We start from the raw sequence: 22,796 nt of genomic DNA, 5'->3' as shown, positions 1-22,796 counted from the left end.
TTTAAGATAAAAGAAGGTCTTAGTGGAAATACCTTTTAAAATGGGGGAAAAGTAATAAAAAGAACTTTTGTGTAAAGGTAGAGAAGGGAATAAGATATAAAAATGCTAATTAGAGGTGTAAATTCTTAATGAGTTTGGAGATTGGGCAAATTTATACTGATTTGCAATGAGTGTGTGACTTTTTTTTCATGTTATAACCAAATGATTCCTATCAATGTGAAAATTGCAGACATCTTCTTTCGTAGAAGGAAAGCTGAAAGAGTTAGAGGAAAGCCATTCTACATTCTAGAGTTTTGGGAAACATAAAACATTTCTATAAAAAATGAAATAAACTATCAAAGTGAAACCAAGGGGAAAAGGTGAGGTGTGCGGATTTTGAAGAATCAGAGGAGAATTCTGACTTCTGTCATTAGATAAGAGGATGGAAGAAAGACACACAGAGGAGAAAGGAAAGGATTGCTCATCCTTTGGAAGTAAGAAATTAATTTGAGAGTTTTTTTTTTTTCCTACAGAGGAAGGAGCTAGATTCTCTGGAAAAGATGTGACAATTGTTCTGCAAGAAATAATGATCATGAACCACAGGTAGTATTGCTGAAGAGATTGTTGAACTGTTAACAGCAGTAAAAAGACCTGTTTTCTTCCTGGGTCATATATTAGTCACTGGACATATAAAAATAGATCACTACAATATATATTCAGTGATTACCAAAGTGTACATGATCTTAGAAGAAGGAACCTGGAAATCATTGCCAAAAATTACAAAGTGTTTAGCAAGATAGTGAATTCTCTAGAATAGTCCCACACAACTTGGCAGTAGTTACGGATAAAATTGAAATAGGCTTAACTTTTTCATGCCACAAATAGGTTTTGAGGGGTTCACTTTCAAGTGAAGTATAATTGATTAAACATTTTTGTAAACAAACCATATTAAAAAAGGAAATTTCAATTAATTATACTTGTTAAGATTTTTATTTATCATGAAATCACATTAAAGTTAAAAAAAATTACTTTGCTAAGGAGTACAAATTTTAATACATTTTCCAGGTTTTCTTACTGTTAGTTAATGGAATATACTACACTTCTTGTCAGAAATCACTTTATTGTACTCAGGAATCATGTCTAAAATCAACTTATTTAGAAATCTGAAAACTAACCTCAGTAGTCGCCTCATTTTCTGCATTTTACTTTCTTGAAAAATCATTGTACCCCACTGAGAATTTTCAAAAATTGGGAGCTTTGTTTTTCATTGGTGTCCAATTTCCTAAAGTCAGGATGTTTTGATTCAAAATGGTAACAAAGATTGTATTCCTTTGGAACAACTATTGCTTCTTGCCAAATGAAGTAGAATATTTTGTTTCTCATGTTAGTAAACAAGTATTTATTTCTCCATTTCAGATTAAACACTACGTTCTGATTCAGATTTCCATTTCTTTTTATCATCCATTTTACAAAGTCACCCCCAAAAACTTTAATGTTGGAACCAAAAACTCTCCACAGCAACTGCTCACATACAAAGAAATACTGAACTGAGTTTCTGACTTTGCACAGAGTGCCAGACACTCATAAGACTTAGAAGGCAGCCAAGCAGGAAAGGAAGGGAAGAAGCCCTCACATTGGTGCCACTCATTGCATAGTGAGTGTCAGCTCCATTGACTCATGGCTACACTCACTTTGTGCCTGTTCAATGCCAGTAAAGACTGAAAAAACAGCAGAAAGATATGACTCTTGCTCCACTCAGACTAGAGACTGACTGATGATGATTTCTTGCTGCAGGTCAATTGACAAATAGGAGAGAGTGCACAGTTGCAACCCACCCAACAAGTTACAGTGACTAGGGGAAGACAGATTAAGCATAGACAAAGCACTCATTACATCGTTGCTTTCTTTTACATCCTCTACATTTTCTGTGGGCTGCCCAAAATCTTTTGGCAGTCTACAAGGGGCCCATGGGCCATATGTTGTACAGGCCTGCTATACAGTCACAGGTGGTGTTTTTGTAACTATCCTACAATTTAAAACAAGAGGTACAGAAGAGAAAACTGATGTGTAAAATAAGTAGTCACTTAAAATGGCATCTGAAATTGGACAAAGATTTATGAAACATATCTCACAATATAGGAATGACAAGCTCTTGCTCAAGAAAAGTGCTCTTAGCAAAGGCTAGAAGGAATACAATTTCTTGTTGACCTAATCAAGAATTTTAAATGAAACAGATATGGAAAGAGAAAAATTTTGACCAATAGGCAAGTTAGATATCACAGAATAATGATATGATGGAGGGAAAAAATAATAAATAATAATTACCAATATTTATGTAGTCTTTAATTTTTTTTGCAATATGCTACGCAAATATTATCTACTTTTTCCTCAAAACAACACTGGGACATCAATAGTGTTATTATATCCATTTTATATCCATATTATATCCATTTTATATGTCAGATTAGATAATGGCCAAGATCAAAAATCTAGTAAGAGTATGAAGCAGGATTTGCCTTGATTCTTTTAATTTCCAAACCAAAATTTGATCCACTATGCAACTTAGCAGTTGAAAGTTTTAGATGCTATCATATATCTAAAAAGAATCAGTAATGAATTACACAACTTCAAATGCCTTTAAACAAATGAGTAAAACATTTGATAAATATGCAAGGTGGATTAGAGTGCCTAAAAGAAGCAGGCGTATTTGAACTTATACATGTCTCTTTGACTTGATGAGACTAGTTCTATGACTGGGATAAGCTTCTTGATGTGAATAGTTTATTTTGAAAACGAAATAGGTCAAAATGTTTGATGTAGAGTCAAGTGTCATTGTATATGGATTATACTGATTAAATCTAGGAAAGAAGTGAGGAGAAAATAATAGAAACTATTTGAGTGAAGATCGACGGAGGGAGACATAGAAGTAACTTTATCTCAAAAGTATATACTGACCACCTGAACAGAAAGAAGTAAATAGATGGAGAAAATAACACAAGTCTAGCACAGAAAAATCATATAATAATGATGGGGAACTTCATTTATCTAGACACATGCTGCATTTTTCTCTCTGACAAAAGCAGAGTAGCTAATATGGTCTTGCTGCACTGATATTTTATCCTTCAAAAGGCAGAGGAAAAATGTAAGCAGCAATTTTATTCTGGAATGTATTTGCACCAATAGAGAGGAATGGGGTACATTGACGGTAGTAACTTGAGGACAAGGTTAAAGAGTTGGTCATTTTCTCCTAGCGTTTCTCATGCAGTAGAACAAAGATGACCATACGTATTACATGTATTATAAATTTTAAGTAAGCAAACTTAAATCAGATTCAGAGAAACCATAATTATTGCATGGTCCTGCTGGACTAAAACCCTATAAAGCAGACACATTTTAACCTCAAGGGATGTTTGAATACTTTTTTGGGTATCTGTGAGCTTGGATGGGAAAAATTACATTTTTATTCTCATAAATCTTTTTAATTCTTACTATCATTGTATGTATTTAAAAGCACTACTCTAAGAACAGATCTATAGGTTTTGCCAAATTGCCTAAAAGCATAAGAACTCTTTTAAAGGGGAAGGCAGACAAGAAAAGATGGAAGACTCAAGAATGAAATATTAAAACATGATGGGAACCATTTGTGAAAATCAAGAAAAATTGTAATTGTGCAAGAAGACATGTTAACCAGAAGCATTTTTTTTCAAAAATATATATATTTTCAGAAGGTAGAAGTAAGTTACATAATAGAGGTTGAATACAAAAGGAAGGAGGAAGGAAGGAAGGAAGGAAGGAAGGGAGAGAGGGAGGGAAGGAGGCAAAGAGGAAAGAAAAATCTTATTAATCACCCCCAATATGACAGATACTATGCTAGATACTTTAGAAATATTACATCATTTGCTCCTCACAATAACAATGTTAGGCAAGCACTATAATTATAGCCATTCCACAACTGAGGAAATTAAAGCAACAAGAGGTTAAGTGACTTGCTTTGGTCACACATCTAACAATGTCTAAGGCTAGACTTGAATACAGGTCTTCCTAACTTCTATTCAAGTACTCTATCTACTATATCAGCAAATTGATTCTGTACCATCTAACTGCAAGCTAATAAGGATTGATTGAAGGAGCTGGGTATATAAGCATGGAAAATGTAAGATTAAGTTGAAATTTGATAATGGTCTTCAAGTATTTGAAGAGAAAACTTAAGGCTTTTTTAAAGTAAGTATTATTAGCCTTTTTGTGGGTATCACATACCTCTTTGAATATATGCTATTGACCTGCTTCTCAGAACATACACATACACACACACACACACACACACACATACACACACACAGATGTGTGTATGTGTAATATTAGATTGGTAAGTAGAACTAGTGATCCCCAAAATTTATTATCTATAGGTGTGTCTGTCACTATCTATAACTCTTTTTCTTTCTCTGCCTCCACCTCTATGTCTCTTTCTGTTTCTGGCTTTATCTCTATTGCTATCTCTTCCTATGTCTATTTCTCCTGTCTCTGTAACCCTTCTGTCTAACTCCTCCCTCCCTCCCTCCCTCTGTCTCTCTCTCTCTGTCTCTCTCTCTCTCTGTCTCTCTCTCTCTCTGTCTCTCTCTCTTTCTCTCTCTCTCTCTATCTATCTCTCTCTCTCACCAATACAATAACATATCTGTTAGACCCACTCAGATATCAACTAACAAAAATGCATGCACCACCACACATCATGCCCTTTTGCTCTGAAAATTAAAAAAAGAATTCATTAAGAAATATTCTGAAATATGTGTATATGTGTTTATGTGGGAGTTTCTGCATATATGTGTAAGCATATGTGCATTTGTCAAATAGGTGATGGTAAACATCTGTGAAGAAACTTCATTTGGGCAACTGATTATTTTGTCCCCAAATTTTCCTCTAGGTGGTGGTAAGCTAGAAATTTCTCATTAGTAATGAGAATTTGAAACCTAGCCTACAATGGTACCCATATCCTTATTGTCTAATTCATCTGTGATTTATTCTGAGACTTTCTGAGAAGTCTCATCTTTTTCTAATGAACGTCATCTTTTGTTTCCTTTCAGTTCATATCTGTGACTGGTCACCTGTCTTACCTTCTATAAAACCAACTCTTCCTTTGGATATGTGCTTTCAACCCATTAGCACAACACTAACCAATTGGTTAAATACTTTAAGTTTTTAAGCTCTATATGTGCTAAGTACCCAAATGCAGCCTTTGAAATCCCTCCTTTGATATAAAAAAAGACACTTCAGCAAAATAATTTGCCTAAGGGAACACAATGAGTCAGCTGTGTAACATTTCTTTCACAAGCATGTCTTCTCCCAAGGTTCACTGGGATCTGTCTCCATGATTTGGTGAGGGTTAAAAGTTCAATCTCAGTTGCTCAGAAGTTGTCATTCTCCTATCCCCCACAGGATTTAACATTAATTTAAGAAGTCTGATTTTTAAATGAAAGTTCCGTGGTTGAAATCCTGATTTCATTTGCAGAATATGTTAGGGAAGTGTGTTTTCTTGTTGCTTGAGCCAGAACAACATCTCAATCACTTCTCTTAAAAAGGGCAAGGAAAAACAATCCTCAAAGCATCACTTTTTACATTTCACCCATGCTGGCTGCTTCAGAGGAAATGTTAAATGAACTTTCGGTCCTTACCAGACAATCCATTTCCAGCAGTTATACAAACATGTGAGTCAAAATATTAACATTATCTTTTTAGCATTTCTCACTCTCTCTTATTTTTCTTTTAAATATACATATTATATATATTCTCTTTAAAAGGATATATGTATATGTGTGTATAGGTATATGTACGTATGTATGAATGAGATAGAAACACTAGTAAAACATTTAACTCTCTAATTCCTGAAAGGAGATAGGGGTATGTGGGCTGCTCATCTGCTGTGTTTGATTTTACAAGTGTGAAAATTCATTTATTTACTTTTCCATTACAGGATGATCATCTTAGAATTTTTACTGAGACAGTACCACATGTCCAAAACAGAAACAGACCCAAACCTACATGATTTACCCCCAACATAATTTCTGAATAATAAAACTATTAAAAGACGCTTGAAAGCCTGAAATATCTCATTAGAAAAACAACTGATCTGGAGAACAGATAAAAGAGAGACAACATAAGTATTGTCAAATAACCTGAAAGTTATGATTAAAAACAGAAATCTAAGTAGAACTCCAGCCATGGAGTCAGGAGGACTGAGTTCAAATCCAGACTCAGACACTTGACACTTACTACCTGTGTGACCTTGGCCAAGTCACTTAACCACAATTGCCTTGCCTTCCCCTCTCCAAAAAAAATCTAAATACAATATTATAAGAAATTATTAAGGAAAATTTCCTAGAAGTTCTGGAACAAGACAGTAAAGTAGAAATAGGAAAAAAAAAATCTTCCTTTCACCACTTAAAGAGATCCTAGGAGGCAACCTTATAGGAATATCATAGTCAAATTTCAAATCTCCCAAATTATAAAGAATATATTGCAAACAACAAGAAACAAAACAATTTAAATACTTTAGAAATACAATGGGGTTTTCACAAAACCTAGAAGCTTCTACTCTAAAAGACCAAAAGACTAAAAGGGCCTTGGGACACTATATTTCAAAGAACAAAAGAGCTGGGGTTACATCCAAGAATAAATTTACCCAGCAAAGTTGAGTATAACATGAATAGAAAAACAATGGACATTTCACAAACTGAAAGACTCTTGGGTATTTGTAACAAAAAAAGACCAGAACTTAATGGAAAATTTGTTATTAAAGATCCAGAAGAAAAATAAGGAAAACATTAAAGACTAATTGTAAGGCATCCATTAATGTCAAACTGTTTATTCTAGATAGATGCTCTCTCTCACACTTTCTCTCTCTCTTTCTCTCTCCATATAAATACACACACACACACACACATATATAAATACATACATAAAATTCTCTATATACATGTGTATGAAAATGTTATCATCATTCTTAAAATTATCATCATTACTAAGATAGTTTGAAAGAAAGGTTGGGACTGAGTTGTGTATAATGGCATGATTCTAACAAACAAAACTGGGTAGGAAAAGGTAAAAGGGAACATGTATATCATAAAAATGAGACATGAAAGGAAGAAGTAATATAGAGATACAGAGGAAGCAGGTATGGGGAGGGTGGAGGGCTGGTAACTTTGGAATCTTACTCTCATCTGAGTTAAAGAGGAATGTCCAGTTTTGAGATCTATTCTACATATGACCTAAGGAACCAAAATTTGCTTTCTGTTTTTGACACTCAGTATGCATGAGACTAGATACCTAATATGGACACCCTAGTTATCAATTGAACTTAATATGACTTTTCTTTTCCTACCTTTTCTTCTTTCTGTATAAATGACTTGAATGAAAAGGTAAACAATATGCTTATCAGATTTGCAGATTATTGAAAGCTATAAGTATTGGCAGACAGATTGGATGATAGAATTGGGATCCAAGAAGATCTTGACAAGCAAGAATAATGTGTCAAATCTAATATGTTTTAAATTTTATAAATAAATCTAAAGTTCTATCTTTTTAAAAGTAATTGAACAAGTGTATAATGTGGGAGATGTGGTTTGACCTTAGTTTACATAAAAAAGAAAAGATTTAGAAAATCTTAGTATACTGAAAGAGCAGGGAGTCAGCCATGTAATGTGGGAGCTAAAAAGCTGATACAATCCTAGGCTACATTAATAGAACCATGTGTCCAGAATGATAAAGGTGAAAACTCCAAAGTCTACTGTGATAAGACAATATCTGAACTGATGTGGTGAATTCTAGGCATGTTATTTAAGGAAGGTCAATGGGAAACTAACATATGTCTACAATGAGGTGACCAGAATGAGAAGCTGGAAAAACAAGCCAAACAGGACCATGCTTGATAAAGAGTAATTGAAATAGCTGAAGATAACTAGCTTGATTCAGAGGTTTTCAAAGTGGGTTGTGCCTTCCCCTCTGGGATGCTGTAACAATAGAAGGACTGTGATAGCTGCTGTCAGCTATAATTTGAAATTTTAATTTTTTCACTTGACCCAACAAGATAAAAATATGAAATGGTAGAAGTAGATAAAAAAAATTTTTAACACAGATTTTTGCTCGATATAAAGAAAAAGAAATTCTGGCAATTAGAGTTCTCAAAAAATGAAACTGACTCCTTTAAAAGTAGTGAGTTCCAGCAAATACTACATGAATAATTTACTGGAGATGATATAGATGACAAGCTGGATCAAATATGGGTTGAATTAGAATATCTCTCTGTGGTCTTCAAACTCTGAGATCCTGCAATTCTGTGATTCTTTTCCACTCATTTTCTTTTGTTTATTCCATAAAATAATCACCAAATGAGGAGGTCAGGAGAGTTCAGGAAGCAAATAAGTCAGCAAGCACTTAATCTCCTCACCAAGTGGGAAGAAACGGAATTTAAATCAAAATAACATTTTACAATAAAACTCTTTGTTTTTGCAATTTTGCAAGGAAAGGTAGCAGTAGATTAAAAGCAACATTGACTTGTCAAACTCAAAAACAGTGGAAAGGAAAATGCATCTGCACAAAGGTTCTTATGCTCCCACTCTACTAAGTCAGATCATCCCAGTGACGTTAATACCGGAAAGAAGATAATATATAGATGTGAAATGGAACAAAGTATGCCTTCGTTTCTTTTCTTGTGAAGTATTCTTTGAATTGATACTACTGGAAAAATAGTTATGTACTCTAAGGAAATAAAAAGCAGTGCTTAAGGAAATAGGTCAAGAAGAGTATCTGAAAGCATACACACCTGAGCAAATACACAGAGGAAATACATTTTGAAGATACTGGAAATACAAAAGGCATTCAGGGATGAGTTTTTACAAAAAGCTATCAAAAAAAGAACAAACTTCCCAAGAACAAAAAAGATCAAATACATTATTACATATGCATATATACATATGTGTATTAACAAGAAGAAATAAGAAACAATTGACTTATATGCCTAAATTTTCATCTCAATAAACATTTGTGAGAATGATCTATATATTACATTAAATGTAGACTTGCTAAAATGTAAGAAAAGAACAGGAAGATTTGTGAAGATAATCCATTATAGCAGAACTTGTCTTAATAAACATTCAGTTGTGTAAAGAATACAAGAACCACTGTTAATTATTTTCAATGATTAAAAACATGAAAAAAATTTTCAGGCGTTTGGAACAAAACTGCAGCTTTGGAAGTTTCCCTCAAACAAGATAATTCTGAGGTATATATTAAGATTATGTAAGCTTCTTTGATATACAAAAATATAGCATACTTTTGTCAAAATCTTCTGATTATAAACATCAAATAAGACATGAAACAAGTAGACATAGGTTTGTTAAATGTGTTTACCATTGCCATAGAAGATGTGCAATATGCAACCTAACTGGGATTCTCCCTGTTTATCCTGATACTATGTAGATGCTGCTGGTTTTCAGCTGACATTTTTCTAAATTCACATTCAGATGGCTTTGAAATTCTTTTGACTCTTCGCAATGAGATCCACAATTTCACAAAATTGGAAATAAACACAGGAAAAAGCAAGTTTATGATGACTGAACATTATCCAGGTTGTCACATACAGGTGACAGCTCATTGAGTTAGTCCATCATTATGTATATATCTGTAACTATCTATCCACCACTAAAATTAAAAATAAAAACCCAACATCCATACACACCCTCTTACCAGTAATCAAGGAATGAATATATATATATATAATATATATATTTCCTTCATTACAAATTATATTCTTTGTTAAAACAATGGAATTAAGTCTTTGGAGCTATATAATGCAAGAAGATAGAATCATTCTTTTAGACTCTCTTTTCATCAACTATGAATTAAAAATTTTAGGCAGTTTAATATGTTGGTGTCTATGTACATCCACACTTGAACTGGTATGGTGTAATAAATAAGAAGCCACTCTTAAAGAGGTTTACCTTAGTTAAAATCTTACCTCTGATATATATTGGCTTTGTGGAAGTCACTAAATGTTTCAGAGGTGCAGGGAATTATTTAAGACTAAAAATTAAAAGGGAAAATAAGATTATACAATAACAAAAGTGAACAAGTTGCAGAATACTCTTACTGATTTTCTGACTGGAATTGGTAGAGGGGAAGGGAATAAGTATTTATATAGCACTTATTATGTACACAGCATTGTTCTATGCACTTTACAAATGTTATCTCATTAGATCTTTGCAGCAATATTACAAAGTATGCATTGTTTTTATTCTCATTTTACAGATATGATATTGAAGAAAACTTGTGTTAAATGACTTACCTGTAATCACAAAGCTAGAAAGTATCTGAAGCTAAGTTTAAATCTCAGGTCTTGATGCCTGCGGGCCCAACATTCTATTCGCTATACTAGGGAGTTTTTGCACAGCCATAAATAACAATTCTGGAAAGAGAACAAGAGCAAGAATGAGGGACACAGAGACAAGGGAAAAGATGGAGGAGTGAAAACAGGAACTCACCTGAGCTCATCTACAAATTCCTTAGATACCTCTTAGATACCTCTAAGAAGAGTATCTAAATGAATTTTAAAGTGTCAGAATCCGCTGAGATCCAGAGTGTGGCAGATTTCTAGCCCAGCCAGCCTGAAAGGTCAATGGGAAGGATCTGTAAAACTAGTCTGGGGAAGCACAGATCGTGCAGGATGTACCTGCACAGATGTGACCATAACAGAGCCAGAATGCCCCAGGCAGGCTGAATCAGCAGCAGCAGTTGGGATTCCCAAACTGCTCAACACAGGATGGGAGTCAGGTAGAAATGGATAAGAGAAAAGTGCAGGGCCTGCAGCAGCTACAGCAGCTACTCCTGGAACGATCAGCCCACAAACTAAATATTTGAAAGTCACCTACTTGAACTTCCTGGAGTCAAGATGGTGGAGTAAACTGTAAGTGCTCTCACCCTCCCTTGTTGATCTTGAAAAACCCAGAGAACACTGCCCTAGGAAAAATACTGGAATAGTGGAGTCAACAGAAGTCTTTCAGCTTGATAGGCTAGGGAGATCACTGGGAAGGGTGCCTCTGCTGCCACTGAAGGGAACTAGTGTAGGACCAGAAACATCTCAGCAAGTCCCACCTGAGCAGACCAACAGGAAATCATGAGTTCCAGGGGAGGTGGAGCTGGTGAGCACCAACACCAGGACTCCAGGCATGCCTTCACACAGTCAGGGGAACTGGACAGACACCACCACAGATAGGATTGGTGCAGCTCTGAGGGAGGAGGAGATCTCCAGGGACCAGACCACCCTTCCCTCATAACTCATACCAGGAGCTTTAGTGTAACCCTGGAAAACTCAGACTTCACTTGGCCTCAACCTTGGCACAAATCAGCCAGCTCAGCACCAGGTAAGCTGCGACATTATATAGTTTCTAGTTGGAAAAACCAGAGGTCACAATTCACAAAACCAGTAACCAGGACCCTAACTCCCAGGACAAGAAACATGAGACAGGGCCTCCATGACTAAGAAGCAGAGATCCACTTTAAAAGCCAAGAAAAAGGCAATCACCATGAGCAAGAAGCAGATTAGAAAAGCAAAGACCATATTATCTTATTACAGGGATAGAGAAAAAACAAAATATGAATTAAGCTGAGGGTAGCATTAACATTGTACTCAATCTGAAACTTCAAAAGTGAATATGAACTAGTCTCAAGCTCAAAGGATATTCTTGGAAGAAAATTTTAAAAACCAAATCAAAGAGGTGAAAGAAAAATTAACCAATGATTTTAAAAATGAAAGTCAACTTCTTCAAAAGTAAAATTGGACAAATGAATAAGGAGATACAAAACCTAAATGGAAAAAATACCTCTTTACAAAAAGAGGTACAAAAGCTCACTGAAGAAAACAATATGTAAAAAACTAGAATTGGGCAAGTAGAAACTAATGAGTCTATGAGGCATCAAGAATCATTCATACAAAATCTAAAGAATGAAAAAAATAGAAGAAAAAGTAAAACATCTCATTGGAAAAACAACTGACCTGGAAAATGTATCCAGGAGAGAAAAATCTAAGAATTATTGGTCTACTAGAAACCCATGAGGTAAAAAAAAAAGAGCCTAGACATTTTCTTCCAAGAAATCATCAAGGAAAACTACCCTGAGGTCCTAGATTCATGGGGCAAAATAGTCATCAAAAGAACATCAATCACCACCTAAAAGAAATCCCATATAGAAAATGCTGAGGGATATTGTTGCCAAATTCCAGAACTATCAAGTGAGGGAGAAAATATTGCAGGCAGCCAGAAAGAAACAATTCAAATATCAAGGAGCTCCAGTCAGGATCACACAGGACCTTTCAGTTTCTACTTTAAAAGATCAAAGGGATTGGAATATGATATTTTATAAGGCAAAGGAGCTTGGACTACAACCAAAGATCAATTATCCAGCAAAACTGAGCATAATCTTTCAGGCAAGGAGATGGATATTCAATGAAATAAGAGATTTGCAGACCTTCCTGATGAAAAGCGTAGAGCTCAATAGAAAATTTCATCTTCAAATACAAGAATCAAGAGAGGCATAAAAAGGCAAACATGAAAAAGAAAGAAAAAAACTTGCTATTCAGTATGGGCAAAATAGTTTACATCCCTATATGGCAAGATGATATTTGTTAATCTTAAAAATCACATATTTATTACAACATTTAAAAGGGATACACATAGATAGAGGGTATGAGTATAAATTAACTGATACTATGATAAAAAACCTAATTAAGACATGTGAAGGGAGAAAAGGAAAAGAGCATGCAGCAAAAGATAAATTATATCACATAAAGAGGCACAGAAATGTTAGAGTCTAGGGAAATAAGGGAGGAAGATGAGCACTGCTTGAGCTTTACTCTCATCAGATTTGGTTCAAAGGAGGGAATTACATTCTCATTTAAGTACAGAAATCTAGCTTACACTACAGGCAGTAGGAGGGGAAGGGAAAAGAAAAATGAGGAGGTAGTTAGAGGGGAAGGAAGAATTAGTGAGAGAAAAGGGAAACAAAAGGGAGGGTGGTTGTTAGAGGAGAGGGATGACTGAGGTAAGCAGTGATCAAAAGTAAAATTCTTTTAAGGAGGAGAAGGGAGAAATAAAAACATAAAAGGGGGTGGAGATAAGATGGAGAGAAACATATAGTAACCATAATTGTGAATGTAAATGGGATGAATTCTCCCATATAATAGAGATGGATAGTAGAATGGATTAAAAATCATAATCCTGCAATATGTTGTTTACAAGAAACACATTTGAAACAGGGATACACACAGGGTAAAGGGAAAGGGCTGGAGCAGAGCATATTATGCTTCAGCTGAAGTACAAAACAAAGCAGGAATAGCAATCTTAATCTCAGCAAAGCAAAACCCAAACTAGATCTAATCAAAAGAGATAAGGAAGGAAACTATATTCTGCTAAAATGCACAAAGACAGTGTAATAAAATCATTACTGAGCATATATGCACCAAATGGTATAGCATCCAGATTCTTAGAGGAGAACCTAAGGGAGTTACAGGAAGAAATAAATAGAAAAATATAAAAGTGAGGGACCTCAACTCCCCCTCTCTGAACTTGATAAATCTAACCTCAAAATAAATGAGAAAGAAGTTAAGGAGATAAATAGAAATCTGAAAAAGGTAGATATGATAGACCTCTGGAGAAAATTGAATGTGGATAGAAAGGAATATACCTTTTTCTCCATAGCACATGGCACATACACAAAAACTAAGCCATCAAAACCTCATAATCCAGTGCATAAAGGTAGAAATAGTCAATCCATCATTTTCATATTATGATGCAATAAAAATTATGTACAATAAAGGGCCATAGAAAGATGAATCAAAAATTAATTAGAATTTAAATAATCTAATAATAAAGAATGAGTGAGTCAAGCAACAAATCTTACAAATAACTAAAAACTTCATTCAAGTGAATTACAATAATATGACAATGACCAAAACTTATGGGATACAGTGAAACTAGTTCTTAGGGGGAGATTTATATCTCTGAATGCTTCCATGAATAAAAAAAGAAAGAGTTCAATGAACTGTGCATGAAACTAAAAAGCTAAAAAAAGAACAAAATGAAAATCCCCAAATAAATACCAAATTATGGAAAAGCAAAGGAGAGAATAATAAAATTGAAATTAAGAAAACTATTGAACTAATAAAGAAAACTAAGAGTTGGTTTTATGAAAAAATAAAATTGATAAACTTTCGGTCAATCTGATTTAAAAAAAAAGAAAGAAGAAAACCAAATAACCAGTATCAAAAATGAAAAGGGGTGAATTCACCTCCAATGAAGAGGAAACGGAAACAATAATTAGAAATTATTTTGCCCAACTGTATGCCCATAATTTTGACAATCTTAATGAAATGGATGAATATTTACAAAAATATAAATAGCCTAGATTAACCGAAGGGGAAGCAAAATAACCCTATCTGAGAAAAAGAAATTCAACAAACCATCAATGAACTCCCTAGGAAAAAACCTCCAGGGCCAGATGAATTTACAACCAAATTCTATCAAACATTCTAAGAAGAGTTAATTCCAATACTATATACCCTATTTGGGAAAATTGGTGGAGTCCTACCAAATTTCTTTTATGATACAAATGTGGTGCTGATGTCTAAACCAGGATCAGACAAAACAGAAAAAGAAATTTGTAAACCAATTTCCCTAATGAGTACAGATGCAAAAATTTTAAATAACATTAGCATGAAGATTACAGCAACTTCTCATGAAAATAATATACTTTGATCAGGTAGGATTTATACGAGGAATGTAGAGCTGGCTCAATATTAGAAAAACTATCAGAATAACTGATCATATCAGCAACAAAACTAACAGAAACCATATGATTATCTCACTAAAGGCAGAAAAAGTTTTGAAAAATACAATACCCATTCCAATTGAAAACACTCTCCAGCATAGGAATAGATGGAGCCTTCCTTAAAATATCGAGTAGTATCTACCTAAAACCATCAAAAAGCATTACATGTAATGAGGATAAGCTAGATGCACTTCGAAAAAGTTTAGGGCGGGGGGCGGGGAACAAGGATGTCCATTATCACCATTGTTATTCAATATGGTACTAGAAATGTTAACTTTAAAAGACATGTTAGAATTAGAGAGAAAAAAATGGAAGAATTAGAAGAGGCAGAGAAGAAACTATCTTTGCAGATGATATTGTGATAAACTTAGAGAATCCTAGAGAATCAAGTAAAAAACTACTTGAACTAATAAACAATTTTAGCAAAGTTGCAGATTACAAAATAAACCCATATGAATCATATGGATTTGCATTTATTATTTACAAAGCTCAAGAGCAAGGGATAGAAAGAGAAATCCCATTTAAGGTTACTGTAGACACTATAAAATATTTGGGAGTTTACCTGCCAAAACAAATCAAGGGACTATATGAACACAATCACAAAGCATTTTTCGCACAAATAATATCAGATTTAAATAATTTGAACAACATCAGTTGCACATGAGTAGGCTGAGCTAATATAATAAAAATGACAATTCTAACTAAATTTACCTATTCAGTGCCATACCAATCAAACTACTGAAAAGCTCTTTTATAGAGCTACAAAAATAATATGATAAGTCATCTGGAAGAACAAAATGGTCTAGAATATCAAGGGAATTAATGAGAAACAAATATTGGGGAAGGTAGCCACACCAGATCTTAAACCACTTAGCAATAATCAAAACCACTTAGTATTGCTAAGAAATAGAGGGGTAGATCAATGCAGTAGTTTAGGTACACACGACACAGTAGTCAGTGACCATAGCAGTCTATTGTTTGATAAACCCAGGGACCTCAATTTATGGGATAAGAACTCGCTGGCTGGCAAAAACTGCTGGGAAAGCTGAAGAAATGGTGTGGCAGAAACTGGGCATAGACCGCTGCCTGACTCTCTATACCAGAATAAAATCCACATGGATATATGGGTCTAGGTATAAAATCTGATACTATAAACAAGTTAGGGAGAGAGGAATATTTTATCTGTCAGATTTGTGGAGAGTAGAGGAATTGATGGTCAAACAAGAGACAGAAAATTTTATGAAATACAAAATGGATAATTTTGATTACATTAAATTGAAAAGTTTTTGCACAAGCCAAGACAATGCAATCAAGATTATGAGGGAAGCAGAATATTGGAAAAGAATTTTTATAAACATTCATATCAGTATCTGTGATAAAATCCTTATTTCTAAGATATATAGAGAACTGAGTCAAATTTACAGGAATATAAGTCATTCTCCAACTGATAAATGGTCAAAGAATATGAACAGGCAGTTTTCAGAGGAAGAAATTAAAGCTTTTATAGTCATATTAAAATGCTCTGAATTATTATTGATTAGAGAGATACAAATCAAAACAACTCTAAGGTATCATATTATACCTATCAGACTGACTAACTTGACAAAACAGGAAAATTATAAATGTTGGAGAAGATGTAGGAGAGTTGGAACACTAATTCATTGTTGTTGGAGCTATAAACTGATCTAATCCTTCTGGAGAACTATTTGGAACTATGCCCAAAGGGCTATAAAATATGCATACCCTTTAATCCAGCAATTCTGATTCTAGGGCTATATCTTAAAGAGATCATAAAAAAGGGAAAAGGACCCATATGTACAAAAACATTTATAGCAGCTCTTTTTATAGTGGCCAAGAAGTGGAAATCAAGGGAATGACCATTAATTGGGAAATGACTGAACAAATTATGGTATGTGAATGTAATGGAATAATACTATTGTGCTATAAGAAATGATGAACAGTTGTACTTGAGAAATAAGGGAGCAGAATCAGGAGAACAATATACGCAATAAGAGCCACAGTGTACGAGAATTATTTTTGATAGACTTAGCCCTTTACAGCAATACAAGGACCTAAAACATTTCCAAAGGACTTAGAATGCAAAATGCCATCCATATCCATGCCATTTCATATCTGACTATGGAGTCAGAATGCAGAATGAAATAGACTATTTTCTCTTTTGCTTTGTTTGATTTTTAGTTTTTCTCATGCTTTCTCCCATTCATTTTAATTGTTCTATGCAACATAACTAATCTGAAAATGTTTAGTAAGAATGTATATGTAGTACACATATGAGATTGCATGCCATCTTGGGGAAGGAAGAATGAGAGAGAGAAAATGTAAAACTTATCAAAGTGATTGGTGAAAATTAAAAACACGTAAATAAATTAATCTGGAAGAAAAGAGAGACAAGGGAAAGACAGAGATATAGAGACAAGCAGAGAAGCAGAAACAGAGAGAAATACAGAGAGATAAAGATGGCAGATTTGTAGATGGTCTATGAACTTGGCCTAGAATTGAAAAGAAAGAAATAAGATGATTTATATTAGGAAGCTGTTTAAGATGAACTCTAAGGTGTTCCCTGATGTCCAAGAAATAATTTTTTAGCAGCAATAGTCTCAATTTGAGATGCCTAGGACAACTTTGGGCTCTGTGAGTCAATGCCACCTAGGTATACTCTGAAAATAACTATCAAACTGAAAAGACTTTGAGTGTGGGCCAGGTATTGTGGCTACAATATATTGACCACAGAGTATTATATTTTTAAGTCATAGAAATTTATGGGAACAAAACACAGGAATAAAAAAGCATTTCTTTGTTCCAGAAGATTTAGGGGCTGCCTCAAATTGACATAAAGGGCTTCAAAATATGACTGTAATTTTTTAATACGGATAATTTAATTTCCTTCTGTGTTACATATATTATCTTCCGATCATATGAGCCTACTTACTGTTTTCTACACAGCTTCATGCCTGGGATGCTCACATTCTCACCTATGACTTTTTGAACTCCTTTGAAGTCTTTCCAAGACTTCAACTGCCTTTATTGATCCTATCAGTTGTTATTTCTTTTTATCCTGTAAAATACTAAGTATACATCTTGTAAGAATATAATATACATTTAATTTAATCAATCAAAAACATTCATTAAGGGCCTGCCTACAAAATTCCAGGCATTGTGCTAAATATTGAGAGATACAAACAAAGACAAATGTCAGTTTGTCCTTGAATTCAAAACATAATGAGGGAGACGACATGCACACAACTCTATATAAATAGACTGTATAACGGATAAATAAGGAGTGAGGCATTAGAGGTAAAGTATTAGAGCTGAGTGACCAGGGAAGCTTTCTTATAGAAGGGAAGATTTTAATGGGGAATTGAAGTAAGTCAGCAAAGGCAGAAGGAAGAGATAAGGAGGGAGAACATTCTAAACATGAAGGACAGCTAGTGAAAATGCCAGAAGCAGGAAATGGAGATTCTTAAAGAAAAGCAAAGAAGCCAATGTCACTGGACTAAACAGTTCTTGTTGAAGAGTATAAGATGTAAGAATACTGGAATGGAAGGGGAAGACAGGTTGTACAGTAGATTCATAATTAATCTTCTAGGTGATAGGGAGCCACTAGAGTTCATCAAGTGTCAGTATGGTTAGACCTGCACTTTAGGGAAATCATTTTGGCAGCAAGATGGAAGGTGGACTGGTGTTTCATCTTCCTTCCCCTCTCCCAGTTTAATGTGAAATTCTGTTAAGAACTGTATTGTTTTTGTTATTGTATCTTCAGGAACTAGTACAATATCTGGTTAGTACTCACTTAGTAAATGCTTGTTGAATTGAATTAAATAATCTACTCAGACCTATGCAATGTTACTCAGTGAAGTGAGTTACCATATGAATTAAATAACAGATTTTTGAAATATTTTCATGGTAATATGTAACTATGAATCATAGAATGAAATATGTCTCTTAGTCTCATGTAATATAGTATATTGAAATTACGACATTTTTTAGAAGTGGTTAAAAGATATACTCATGACTAGAAAAAAAGGATGTCCTAATTGTGTATTGAATGTGTAGAATAATACATTGTCTAGTTTCACCAATAACCACAGGACATTTAACAACCATTAATGATTCCTTAAGTATACTGGCTAGGTTATATAAGGAGAAATTTTTGTTGGATATGGAAGAGGCTAAAGGAAAGTGCCTTCTATGCACCAGACACCATTCTAAGCACTTTACAAATATTATATTATTTGATCCTCACAACTGTGTGAGGTTGGTGTAGATAGTTTCAGAAACTTTCTCAGGGTCACACAGCTACTAAATATCTGATGGCAGATTTGTACACAGGTCATCCTGACTCCATGCCCAACACTATATTCATTGTGCCACCTCAGGATCAAATCTCCATCTCATTTATAACAGGGTTCTCTATCTTAATCCTGTTATGATCAAGCACATATACCTTATTTTTGAGGTTGAAGCCAATGAACATTAGAATTTATAATAAAAGTTTCATTCCCCTGTCCCCACATAGTTCTAATGATGACATCCCTTTAGTTTGCCCAGGAATTGAATTGGAAGATTGGGAACATTTAAATTTCTTGGTTTGACATAATAAGTTATGCATGAGTATTGGTATATGGATTGTCACTATTATCTAGAAGTCTAAAGTGAGTATATGCATCTTCAGTATTCATTAATGGAGTATTTTACTGAATCTGGGACTCATATCCTTGTATTTTCTTGTAAATACAATAGGTCTGTTTAGTACTTCAGAAACTAATCATTACTGGATGACAAATAGGATGAACTTATTTAAGAATTAAGTCATCTTGAAGGTAAGATCTTTAGTTATTACAAATTTTTCATTTTGCAGGTATGGGATATAATATACCCACAGCCCCACAGCTAATTAAAATGAAAATTGGAGCCAAAAGCCAGTTCTCTTGATTCTTAGTCCAGTATTCTATACAATGTGCTGCATTGAGTCCCCAGACATTGTCCTATTAGATAAAAAAGTTTAACTTAGAACCTTGGGGATGGTAAAAATCTTCCCCACTTTCCTTACTTCAAAAGCCATCTTAGGGTCTTTGGATTGGTCTGGCTCCAACTTTTACCTCTCCCAAAACTACCTGCCATCACATTCAAGCAAGTTGGGGAGGCTGAGATGAAGTTGACAGCAGTTTATCACTGGCAGGTAACTCAGGTAGAGAAGGTAGAGATGATAGGAGTGATATATTTATCATCTCATCATCAACGCATAATTGTAGGCCAGAACATATATTTATGCCAAGGTAATTACCTGGAGAGTTTCTTACTTGTAACAATTAGTAAGTAGTAATCAAATTGCACAAGGATGCCCCATTCCTCCATCTCCTTTTCCACTGGTACCCACAGAATAGAAGCAAATTTTCTCTTTAATATACTAATAGATTGGACCTTATCTTGTTTCCCTCTGGGGATTTGTTTAACCAAGACTTCACTGATATGAGCAATTGCTTAAATTGAAAAATTGCAATGCTTTCCCCCCACAACCTTGATACATCTTATCAGCGTAAGGGAGTGACAAAAACATATCTCTTAGCTGAGATGGCGTTAGGATTAGTTAAGCTACAAAGAGGTGTTATTTTATATCTGGAATTGGAAATAAGAAAATCTTTGTCCTTTGTGGGGAAAGCTTGCCTGCTGATGGAGGCCTGATGGGATGGCCAGGGTCTGCCACACTTCCATGACTCCAAATATTCAGTCTGAGTTTGGGATAAAGTGATGGTTCTTGAAGTGTAAAACATTCAGATGCAGGGAATGGGAGAAGGGTAGGTATTAGGTTTATCCTTTATAGGTCTCACAAGTATCATATACCTCTATGGCCATTTCAGTTAATAAGTACTTCAGTCTTTCAGAGAATTTGTATTTGCATCTACAGCTCTGCTTGGTTTCAGCTCTTCACAGCAGGATGCGTCTTCTAAGGTTAACTCATTACTTCTAAACTTACCATCATGCTGCTAGCTGTAGCCTTGATTGATACTACCTCCCTCAATCTCAGTCCTCTCTGGTTTGAAGGCTGGAAAGTAGAATATTAGACTGCTCCCAATGCTTTCCTTTATAGAGGGCAGAAACTAGTCTCTAAGACCCCACTTTGTACCTACTATTCTGCCTGGTTTCACCTCCATGGAAGAAGATATACCTCTGACAAGTACTCCTCAGGCCTCATACCCTCAGCTTTCTCATCAACTCTTGTGTAATGCCCCCTCCATTATTTTATAAACTTCTTGAGTGCAGGAACTGTTTCTGTTTTTTATCAATTTTATCCCCAAGCTTAGCACAGTATCTGGCACATGGTAGGTGCTTAATAATTGTTTATAGGATTGAATTGAATAATTGCTCCAACAATAGAATCCTCATATGCCTTCTCATTCTGTTCAACTCTTGTCCCTGAGATTTTATCAATCCTATTTAGCTGACCCATCCATTGTACTCATTCTTGCTATGTTTCTTTTAGCATTTCAGGATTAAAGCATTTAAGCCATATGTTATTCGTTACTCCTAGTAGATGACTGGCTCATCTCTTTTTCTTGTTCCATGCATCCTTGGTGTCATTATATGACTTCTCAAGTTCCACACATCATTAGTAATCACTGTGTAAGGGTATACTCACTCAAGAGGATAGTGTGGTTATCTATACGTATGGGAGACTGGACCTGAAAAATAGTGAATATTTAGGAAATAACTTTATATACAAGTTAAGAAGAACTGCAAGTCACCTCTGAGAATGCCATTCTCAACCAGTTTGTAGGAAATAAAAAAAAAAAAAACAAAAACATGTGACTTGAGTTACAATAAAACATTATGAGATACTGGACTACTTTTTCCTCGTTCTTCTTTCCCATAATTAAGGGTGAATTACGATATGATTAGAGTGGTGCTGGAGAGAAAATTGTTAAATTTCTTCATAGAGATATTTATTTGCAGGTAAGTAACAAAAACAGTTGGATGGAATTGAACTGAATAACAGTAGTTCTGAATGGATAAAATGATTATGGTTAGTGTTCAAATAGACTCTAGTTTCTGGAAAAAAAATCCTACAGCGCTATTGAGGAATGATAGAGTTTAAGAAATTCAACCTTAGGGAAATATTATCTTCAAGCTACTTTTTTAAAGTGCACTTAAAAATCAACAGAAAAAGAACAAGTTATGGACCTCAGATCCTTGCAAAATTGGAAGAAAGATGGTTCTGCTGTTAGACAGCACTAATGATTTTGGGTAAAGTAGAATTACCTTTCTGCACCTTACATTTCCTCCTTTATAGAATATGGGTGTTGGGCTCAATGATCTCTAAGGTTCTTTCCAGTTCAAACATTCTTCTTGTCATCTTTGTAAGAGAGGAGAACAACCACAAACAAATCTTGATCTCTGATACTGAAAGAGATTTAGAGCTGAGCCTGTATAGAATGTCTGTCACAATCACAATCACATTCCCAGACACTGTTTGCAATATCAAATTCATTATTATAAAGCACTTTTCAATGTCTTGAATCTGTTAAAAAAAAAAAAAAACATTCTATTTGGTCTATGTTTCTCTTCCTCTGGCAGTCAAATTCTTCCAAGAGATTTGACTTGATATATATATATATATATATATATATATATATATATATATATATATATATATATATATATATATATATATATACGTGTGTGTGTGTGTGTGTGTGTGAATGAAATTTATCTGAGTATAAGAGAATATAGTTGCTGAACTTTACTAGAAGTAAAGTAGCAATATTCTGAAATATCACACCTTAATCACTCACTCCTGGGGTAGTCAACTAGCCTATGAGGCATTTGTAAACTTCCTACTGTCAGAAAATGCCCAGAAAATGAAAAAAAAAAATTGCAAAGAGAGAATAGTAGTCACCACAAATTTAGATATTGAGAGATCTGTCTCATAG

General features: G+C 34.4%; 1 long non-coding RNA gene across 1 annotated transcript; it reads left to right on the top strand.

Annotated features, from left to right (window-relative positions):
* The first annotated feature begins 5,555 nt into the window (after positions 1-5,555).
* Positions 5,556-6,060, top strand: LOC140528006 (uncharacterized). Its single transcript, XR_011975018.1, has 2 exons — positions 5,556-5,678; positions 5,945-6,060. It is a non-coding gene; the product is annotated as an uncharacterized lncRNA (long non-coding RNA).
* The last annotated feature ends 16,736 nt before the right edge of the window (positions 6,061-22,796 follow it).

The sequence above is a fragment of the Notamacropus eugenii genome, chromosome 1, assembly GCF_028372415.1.
Source record: "Notamacropus eugenii isolate mMacEug1 chromosome 1, mMacEug1.pri_v2, whole genome shotgun sequence".
In the NCBI taxonomy this organism is placed as follows: Eukaryota; Metazoa; Chordata; class Mammalia; order Diprotodontia; family Macropodidae; genus Notamacropus; species Notamacropus eugenii.
Note: the sequence above shows the minus strand (reverse complement) of the source record. Positions and strands in the feature narration are given on the sequence as shown.